Here is a 10,002-nt window from a genome sequence, read left to right as displayed (position 1 = left end):
CATAACACTATCGAGCAGTGTGATTTATTCTTCTACAGAATTGACAAATGACTTGTGGTTCTCCATGGTTTACACCATTTAGATCTATCACACTGACCACCATCATTTTGGTAAAAGTTTTGATTTCCTTGGCCAAAATTTTTATTTTGACCATGACCACAACCACGATAAAAATTCCCATGGCCTTTTTCTCATTGAATAAAGAACATTGTGTTTGAATTTTGATCGCTTACATGAGGCTTAGGGGACAAAATTTGAAGCCTCTTTTCTTGATTTAACAACATATCATAGATGTTAACAAAATAGAAAAAGAGATGTCATAGTGGTGACCGTAGTCACAAAGCTCTCATAATTTGATGTCAGACCATTTAGAGTGTATCCAACCAAATCATTGTCGGGTACTCTCTCCTCAATGACACACAAAGAATTCGCCAAAAACTTAATCTTATTTGGATAGTCTGTCATAGACTTATCATTTTGCTTAATGTTTTATAGATCTAGTTTGAGCTGCAATATATGTAGACTTGAGTGGGATGCATATGAGCATTCCAAGGCAATCCATGCCTCACATATAGTAAGTATGTGAATGATTTGAGAAAGCACATATTCACATATTGTTTCTTTAATCCAACTCAGGGCAAGCTGATTTTCCCTCTTCCACAAAGCATATCCAAGATTTAAAACTTTAGAGGAGTCAGACGTTCCATCCATATACTTTATCAGATATTACGAGTACTTAATGGACTCGATTTGAGATTTTCACAAAAGATAGTTGTTGCAATATAGTTTGATGGAACCGAAACTCAAGAAAGTGTTTCATTGAATAGCCTGGTTTAGAACTAACAATTCTGTAGGGATCAATGAAAAAGACGCCATCGAGTCTGATACCATATAAAGGTAGGTGGGGTCATTGAGTTTCTCAAGCACATGATAATGGAGTCAATCACAATAATGAGAAAGAGAAGAAAAAAACAAAAAGTAAAAACAAATTTTATGTGGTTCAACAAGTTGCCTACATCCATGATACTCCTCTCATACATACCGATGAGTCGGAGGTTCCCTTCATATATTCATGTTACATGGCCAGTTGAGACCTTATCAAGATGATAAGATTTGATTTTTTCACCCCACGTTTCTTGCTGGTCGATTTTACAAGAAGATCCAATAACAGTCTTATCTTTATTCTTTTCAACCGTAATTATTTTTATCTTCCTAGAGTGTTTTCTACCATTTGAACTTTGATATGAATCTGGACCATTATGATTGTGGAACATATATGGATTTGCTTTATTTGAGCCAGTTGATGTTGGGCTGGATAAGGATCAGCAGCTTCTTCTTTAACAATGGGAACTTGAAAGTTTCCCCAATCCCTTATATTTGCAACACAATAAAGAAACTAAAATGCTTAGCAGCCCAAGAGAGTGGATAAAAGCAAAGTCGGTCTGCTTCATTATAAATTAAGGGGCCCCAGACCCACAAAAATCCCATATGGGTTAGGGACCCAGACCCACATAAAAATTTAAAAGGGGTGGGGGGCACGACATTTTGCCTCCCCTGCACTACTCTATCTTTCTCTCTCTCTACACCGGCATCGCTGCTGGTTCTGATTATCCCTTGATTGATGTTGAGAAAAACAGGCATTTTCTCCCAAGTGTAGATCAATGGAAGCAATATAAATATATCAACAGAAATTAAAGAAACACACAAGATTTAGGCGGTTTCCTCAAACTGAGGTGCGTCCACGATGATCGATAGGTCAGTTCCTTCCACTATCTTCAAAACAGAGTTTACAAAGTGGCCAAAAGGCATAAGCCTTACAAACACTCAAAGGTGTAGCAAAATAACAAGAGAAAAAACCTCACCGAAAAAGGTACAAATGTTCTGAAGAACCAGCCGCACGAAGCAGCCCCAAGCAAAAGTGAAAAACTTCTCTCCCTCCCCTAGCTAGCCGAACCACCCCTCCCTAAATAGAGAACGATATTTGCATTTAATGTGGAAGTTGAAACGCCATCCACAAATCGCTAGGAAGCTGAAGCGCCATCCAACAAATCGCTATTCAGCAGGAGTGCCATCTCACAAATCGCTATGCTGCTGGATCGCCATTCACAAATCGTTATCCAGCATAATACAAAAAGCGACCTTGATACAATCAAAGGTCGTGCTTGGGAAACCCCCTCGCAATAATGAATATGTGTGGTCCCAATGAACATGCCAATAAATGTCAGTTAACAAAGATTTTTATCTAGTAAATAGATGGGTCCCACAAAGGAGGGAAACCCAACAATTCTTTCCCTGCCGACTTTTATGGAGGCTTTGACCATTCCTGCCAAGAGTCGACACTTCTCATGTTTATCTTTAGGCAATGCCTTAGTCAACATATCTGAAGTATTATCATCATTATAAACTTTCTCAAGATATAACATTTTATCATTAAAGACATCATGAATCCAATGGTATCTAACATCAATATGTTTCGATCTTGAATAAAATGAGGAATTCTTGCTCAAGTGGATCACACTTTGAATATCACAATGAAGAACATACCTTTCTTATTTTAATCCCAGCTCTTGAAAGAATTTTTTTCATCCATAGTAATTTCTTACTTGCTTATGTGATGGCGATGAACTCAGCTTCTCTGGTGGAGAGAGCTACACATTTTTGTAATCTCGATTGCCATGCAACTGCTCTTCCTGCAAAAGTAATCAAATACCCAAAAGTAGATTTCCTACTATCGACATCACCAACCATATCAGAATCTGTGAACCCATCAAGAATAGGCTCACATTTTTCAAAACACAAACTCATCTTAAAAGTACCCTGAAGATACCTCAGAATCCATTTCACTGTTGCCCAGTGTTCTTTCCCCAGATTTGACAGAAATCAACTAACAATCTCAACTGCATGAGCAATATTTGATCAAGTACAAGCCATGGAATACATCAAAGAACCAACTGCTGAAGCATAGAAAAAATTTTGCATCTCATTTTCTCCTTCATCACTTGTAGGACATTGTCTTAAGCTAAGTTTGAAATGGCCTGCAAGTGGACAATTAACATGCTTTGCTTTATCCATGTTGAACCTCTCAAGAACCTTTTTAATATAATTCTCTTATGATAACCAGATCAGCCCACGTGATCTGTCATGTATAATTCTCATCCTAAGAATTTGTCTTGTTGGACCTAAGTCCTTCATGGCAAATGACTTACTCGGTTATACCTTCAACTTGTTAATCCTGCTTATGTCATGGCCCACAATTAGCACATCATTAATATAAAGCAAGAGAATAGTAAAATTACCATCTGAAATTTTTTTCACAAACATGCAATGATCTGTGGTGGTTTTTGAATACCCATGCTCAGTCATGAAAGAATCAAATTTTTTGTACCACTGTCCCGGTGCTTGCTTTAATCCATGCAAGCACTTCTTTAGTTTACAAACCAACTGATCCTTAACCTTCTCAATAAAACCCTCAGGTTGTTCCATATAAATTTTTTCTTCTAAGTCACCATACAAAAATGCAGTCTTCACATCAAGCTGCTCAACTTCTAAATTCATACTTACAGTTATACCAAGTATAGTTCAAATGGAGGACATCTTCACAACTGGTGAGAAGATCTCATCAAAATCAATTTTCTTCTTCTGACCAAAACCTTTCATAACAAGACGTGCCTTAAATCTATGTTGAGAGTTGTTCCTATCATTCTTTTGGCTGAAGACCCATTTGTTTTCAAAATCTTCTTTCCTTTAGGTGGTTTCACCAAATCATAGGTGTGATTCTCATGCAATGACTCCATTTCCTCTTTCATCGCCTTAAACCACTCGGTTTTGTTTTCATGCTCCAAAACTTCTTGATAAGTCTCTGGCTCTCCTTGATCTGTTATCATCACATACTCATGTGAAGAATATTTTCTAGACAGTTGTTTCTCTCTAGTAGATCTCCTTAACGGTGATTGTAGAGGTAGCTCTTGGGGTAACTGCTCTCCCTCAATCTCTGACTCAGCATTTTCTTTCTCTACATTATCATGAGATGCATGTATCTCCTCAATGATATCCTGAATAACAGGTGAATCAAAAAGATCTAAGTCAACAAGATCTTCAGTGCTAGACTTAGTTGTCTCAAGCTTGTCAATGTCTTTAATTGTCTGATCTTCCAAAAAAACATCTCAGCTTTTGACAACCTTTTTATCAATGGGGTCATACAATTTGTAGTCAAATTCTTCATGCCCATAGCCAAGAAATATGCACTGATTTGTTTTTGGATCGAGCTTGGACCTCTCACTCTTTGGAATATGAACAAAAGCTCTACAGCCAAATACTCTCAAGTGATCATAGGAGACTTCCTTTCCTGTCCAAACTTTCTCTAGAACATCGTCATTTAATGGAATAGAAGGAGACAAATTGATAAGATCAACTGTTGTTCTCATTGCCTCACCCCAAAAAGATCTTGGCAATTTGGAATGTGACAACAAACATCTGACTCTCTCAAGAATGGTGTGATTCATTCTCTCTGCAACTCCATTCTGTTGAGGTGTCTTTTTTACTATTTTTTCATGCATGATGCCATGATTGGTGCAATACTGGTCAAATGGCACAATGTATTCACCACCATTATTTGAGCGAACACATTTCAACTGGCTACCAGTTTCTCTTTCAACCATGGCTTGAAAATATTTAAATACATCTAAAACTTGATCTTTAGTTTTCAGTGTATAAGCCCAAACTTTTCTAGAGTGATCATCAATAAAAGTAACAAAATATAGTGCACCGCCAAGTGTCTTAACCTTTAAAGGACTACATACATCAGAATGTACCAAATCTAAAACATGAGATTTTCTAAATACGATGTTTCTACAGAATGATACTCTATTTTGTTTACCATGAAAGCAATGAACACATATTTTCAAAGATATACCTTTTATTCACGCTAGAAGCTCTTTCTTGAACAAAACTTGCAGTCATTTCTCACTCATATGCCCGAGCCTTCTATGCCATAGATTGGTGGACAAGTCATTCTTCACAGCATTCACAACACCCTTGCAAATCTTTGCTTGCATATTGTAAAGAGAACAAGTTTTTTTTCCTTTTGCTAACACCAGAGAACCTTTGGATAGCTTACACCTTTCATCACTGAAATTGTTGTTGAAGCCTTCATCATCCAACTTTTCAGCAGAGATTAAATTTAGTCGAATATTTGATACATACCTCACATCTTTAAGCAACAATTTGTAGCCAATATTTGTTTCCAAGCAAATGTCACCTATACCAATAATTTTTGACACATCTTCATTTCTCATTCGAACATTCCTTAAATCACCTTGTGAGTAAGAAGTAAAGAAATCAGCCTGCGAGGTAACATGAATAAAGCTCCAGAATCAATTACCCAATCTGACTCTTGTCCAATTAAATTAATGCTAGAATCATCACAGAAAACCATGAGTTTACCATTTGTGACTGCAGTTGTATCACTTTGCTTTTCCTCTGAATTTTTCTCTTTGTTTTGCACTCCTGTTTCATGTGCCCTTTCTTATGACAATAATAACACTCGATGTCTTTCATTTCTTTTGGTTCGCCGCTATCACCCTCTATGCGTCTGTTCAAATCTTTACAAACCAAAAGATATTCCATTTTTGTTTTCCAAGTCATCCAATTTATGCCATTCAAACTAATCATATGCCCAACATTGCTTTTCATAATTTTCACACACAAAATACAATGAATCAGACCTAGATAAACCTTGCTTTGATACCAGATGTTGAGAAAAATAAGTGTTTTCTCCCAAGTGTAGATCAATGGAAGCAATATAAATATATCAATAGAAATTAAAAAAACACACAAGATTTACATGGTTCTCTCAAACTGAGGTACGTTCACGAAGACCGATAGGTCACTTCCTTCCACTATCTTAAAAACAGAGTTTACAAAGTGACCAAAAGACATAAGCCTTACAAATACTCAAAGATGTAGAGAAATAACAAGAGAAAAGACCTCACAAAAAAAGGTACAAATATTTTGAAGAACCAGCCGCACGAAGCAGCCCCAAGCAGAAGTGAAAAACTTTTCTCCCTCCCCTAGCTAGCCAAACCACCCCTCCCTAAATAGAGAACGTGATTTGCATTTAATGTGAAAGTTGAAACGCCATCCATAAATCGCTAGGAAGTTGAAGCGTCATCCAACAAATCACTATTCAGCTAGAGCGCCATCACACAAATCGCTATGCAGCTGAAGCGCCAACCAACAAATCGCTATTCAGCTGGAGCGCCATCTCACAAATCGCTATGCTACTGGATCGCCATTCACATTGCTATCCAGCAGAATACAAAAATAGACCTTCAGACAATCAAAGGTCGTGCTTGGGAAACCCCCTCGCAATAATGAATATGCGCGGCTCCAATGAGCATGCCAATAAATGTCAGTTAACAAAGATTCTTATCCAGTAAATAGATGGGTCCCACAAAGGAGGGAAGCCCATACACTGATTACCCAAGATTCAAGAATCCAAGATGGTATGCTCTCTCTTCAGACTTCAATTTTTTTTCTTTAGGGTTCTTGTAACTGTAATACCTTCAAGATTGTTTGATTCATTTTAAGGTTGGTGTTGTTGCTCTTGAACTTGTTCATGTTTTGTCTGCTGCTCATCATTATTAATCTGACCCTGAACATCTTCTGGCTGCTTTTGGAATATCTTTGGTGAAAAGAGTGATTGAACCAAAGGGTTGATTCTTATTAAATTGACTATGATGAATCCCAAAAATCTATAAAATCATATGTGATCAAAACAACTTGTAACATAGGATTTAAGAGAGGTATGAAGATGGGGGATGAGTTGATGACATAGAAGATGAGTGGAACCATACTCCTCAACCCTTAGAATTGGGCATCATATTCAGTGTTGCCTATTTTGTCCTAAACCCTAGTAACTAAAAAGCTAACATTCCATGTGCGTCAATGGATTGAGTAGCTTCTGTAGAGTTTGAACAAGCTTTTTAGTTTGTATTTTTTCTATCAGGCTTCTAGTTAGGGACAAAGAACTGAAAAGTTTTCATAGTTTCCACAGCCAATATGTGACCTATTGAAGGTAGGGGTGGCAATCGGGTTGGGTCGGCGGGTTGGTGGGTCGGGTTAACAGGTTGGTCGGCGAGTTGATGGGTTAGGTTAACGGGTTGGCGGATCAGAATACCTCAACACGAACATGACCTGTTTATTAAACGGGTTGGATGTGGCAAACACGAACACGACCCATTTATTAAACGGGTAACCCAACACGACATGGTTAACCCGTTTAATAAACGGGTTGGGTTGACACGACACGGTGACCCATTTATTAAATGGGTCAACCTGATAACATAGACACGATAACCGATCTGAGTAACTCGAATAACCTGTCTAACCTGTCTAACCCGAGAATAAGTGCCTATTGCTTATTCCAACCTCTTCTTCAAGATCAAAAAATGAGGTGCCTTCAGCGGGAGAGACAAAACGTTGGGCTTGCTTTGCTTGGATGCCAAACCAAGAGAAGGAACAAGAGGGAGGAGAGAAGAGGGTGGTGGTGTGCACCTTTGAGGTGATGGCAACGAGGTGGAGAGGAGAGGTCTCGGGCTCTCGATTGCGGCTGGGTACGAAGGAGTTAGGTGGGTGACTAAAGTGTAAAGTTGGGAGTTAGGGTTAGATAAGTTAATATATATATAAACGGGTTGACAGGTTCTTGTAAACGAGTTGACCTGCCCGCTTAACCCGTTAAACAGGTCAAACAGGTTGGCGGGTTGGCATACCCCTAACACGAACACGACCCGTTTAATAAATGGGTTAGGTGGGTCGACCCGTTTACGACACAAACTCGTTTAAGCCAAACCCTAACCCGGCTAAGAAACGGGTTGGCGGGTCGGGTCAGATTTTGCAACCCCTAATTGAAGGCTGATCTTTATACGATGGTTGCTCTATGAAAGGTTCTTTCTAGATAACAAATTGTGTCTTAGCACCGAACTGAAGGCATTTGTGCCATGTTAAATCACTATAGCATGTTGTAAAAAGCTATATCTTGTTTATAATCTATGTTATTTTAAAGTGTCTTTCATTTTATTATTGTTGTCATTATGGTTTTTGCCTTGGCCAACTCATAAAAACTACTTTTTTGTAGAACTGTAATAGAATGGCTTTCAGTGCCACTAATTTGTCATATCAGTGAATTTCTTTACATTGATTTCCTCCAAAATCCATAACTAATAGGAAAATCCAGAGTGGTTATACACAAATTTACTTATTGTTGAACTACAATAGAACAGTTTTAACTTTCAACTGCTACTAGTCATTGCATATCACTGAATTACTTTACATTGATTTCCTCTAAAATCAATAATAGAGAAATCCAGTGGTTATATATAATCTTCTCTCTTATTTTTACGTGGGTTCTTTCCTATAATGATTTGCATATTGCTAATAACTCGTCACTTTCTCTTCTCCTCATGCATGCATTCTTGCTGATTCAGATCATATATGAACAAATCATTCATGAATTAATCTACATATTATGTGTTTATGTGATGCAACATTAAAGAAAATTTCCTTCTTCAAATGGATTATGCAGAAAAAATCATATAACTTGTTCAAGGTTTTGGTTGAAATTAGTCCAGGTTGCCTTGCTACTATAAAGAGGGACATTAGCACGATCAGGCTTAATTAGTGTTATGCACGATGCTAGGATTTTTTTAAGTCCAAGAGATTCTCATTTTGAGTTCATTGCGCAATAGCAGGAGAATCATTCTTGTTTCTTCTAATTGGTATTCAATTTAGGTGGTCAAGTCCTACTTACCTTTTAATTTCGAGATGGACCTGAACTGACACGAGTATGAATTGGCTACCTCATTTATGCCCTAAACCCAATGTTCACACTTGGGGTTAATCTTCACACACCTACAATTGTTGTCATGTCGCTGTAAAACTTTGTGAACGCCCTCCCTCAAACCCCAGGGAGCCTCCTGTTTTACCTTGTGGAAGGGCCCCCCCCATATGTAACTATAATACCTTCAAGATTGTTTGATTCAACCTTATCATTTTGAGGTTGGTGTTGTTTGCTCTTGATCTTGTTGATGTTTTATCTGTTGCTCATCGTTATTAATCTAACCCTGAACATCTTATGCCTGCTTGAGGAATATCTTTGAGTCGGAAAGAGTGATTGAATCAATTATAGGAGTTAAGAGCCGAGTGATTCTTTTTGCCACAAATTTGACAAATAATTCATTTATTCTTCTTTTCCTGACCTATAGTGTCATTTGATTGTTCCTTTGATTTTTGCTTTTGAGAGTCATTATGATTTTGGTTAGAATATTAAAAAAATTTGTTTAATTAATTAGCATAAATGATCTCTGTATCATGTTAAATTAATCTTATGTGCTCCATATCTAGGGATGGCAGTGGATCGGGGGAAAGCGGGGCCCCGCCCCACCTCGCCCCGTTTGGACTGGGGATGAAGGCGGGGACGAAGGTTAAAATCCATCCCAGGGATGGACTTACACTTTTTCCCTCCCTGCCCCGTCCCCACCACGATCCCCGCCCTGTCCCATCCCCAGTCCTTCTAAAGGATGTCAATAGAACAGAGCCCCGCCCCGCCTCATCCCCAGTCCTTCTAAAGGATGTCAATAGACTACGGGAAAACAGAGCCCCGCCCCGCCTCATCCCCGTTTGAACCGGGGATGGAGGACATGAAACAGGGTTGAAGGCGGGGGTGGAGGTTAAAATCCATTCCCGTGCGGGGATGGAGGTAGGGATGGAGGTTCTAATCTTGAGACGGGGCGGGGATGGAGACCCTGTTCTCAGTCCCCACCCCGATCCATTGCCATCCCTATCCATATCCAGGTTTACTAGGTCTTTCACATGTGCTGTTGCATTCATTTTTAAAAAATTATCAGGTTTTATTTTTCTTTTATTTAAGGCGCGTTCAAACGCTCCCTAGTAATTCATCTTGAGAAGCAGATCAGGTCACGTTGAAAATGAGCGTTTTTGCTCATG

Source organism: Nuphar pumila, chromosome 6 (assembly GCF_984573655.1).
Source record: "Nuphar pumila chromosome 6, dmNupPumi1.hap1.1, whole genome shotgun sequence".
NCBI lineage: Eukaryota > Viridiplantae > Streptophyta > Magnoliopsida > Nymphaeales > Nymphaeaceae > Nuphar > Nuphar pumila.
The sequence above is the reverse complement of the archived record's forward strand: the minus strand, read 5'-3'. Positions refer to the sequence as shown.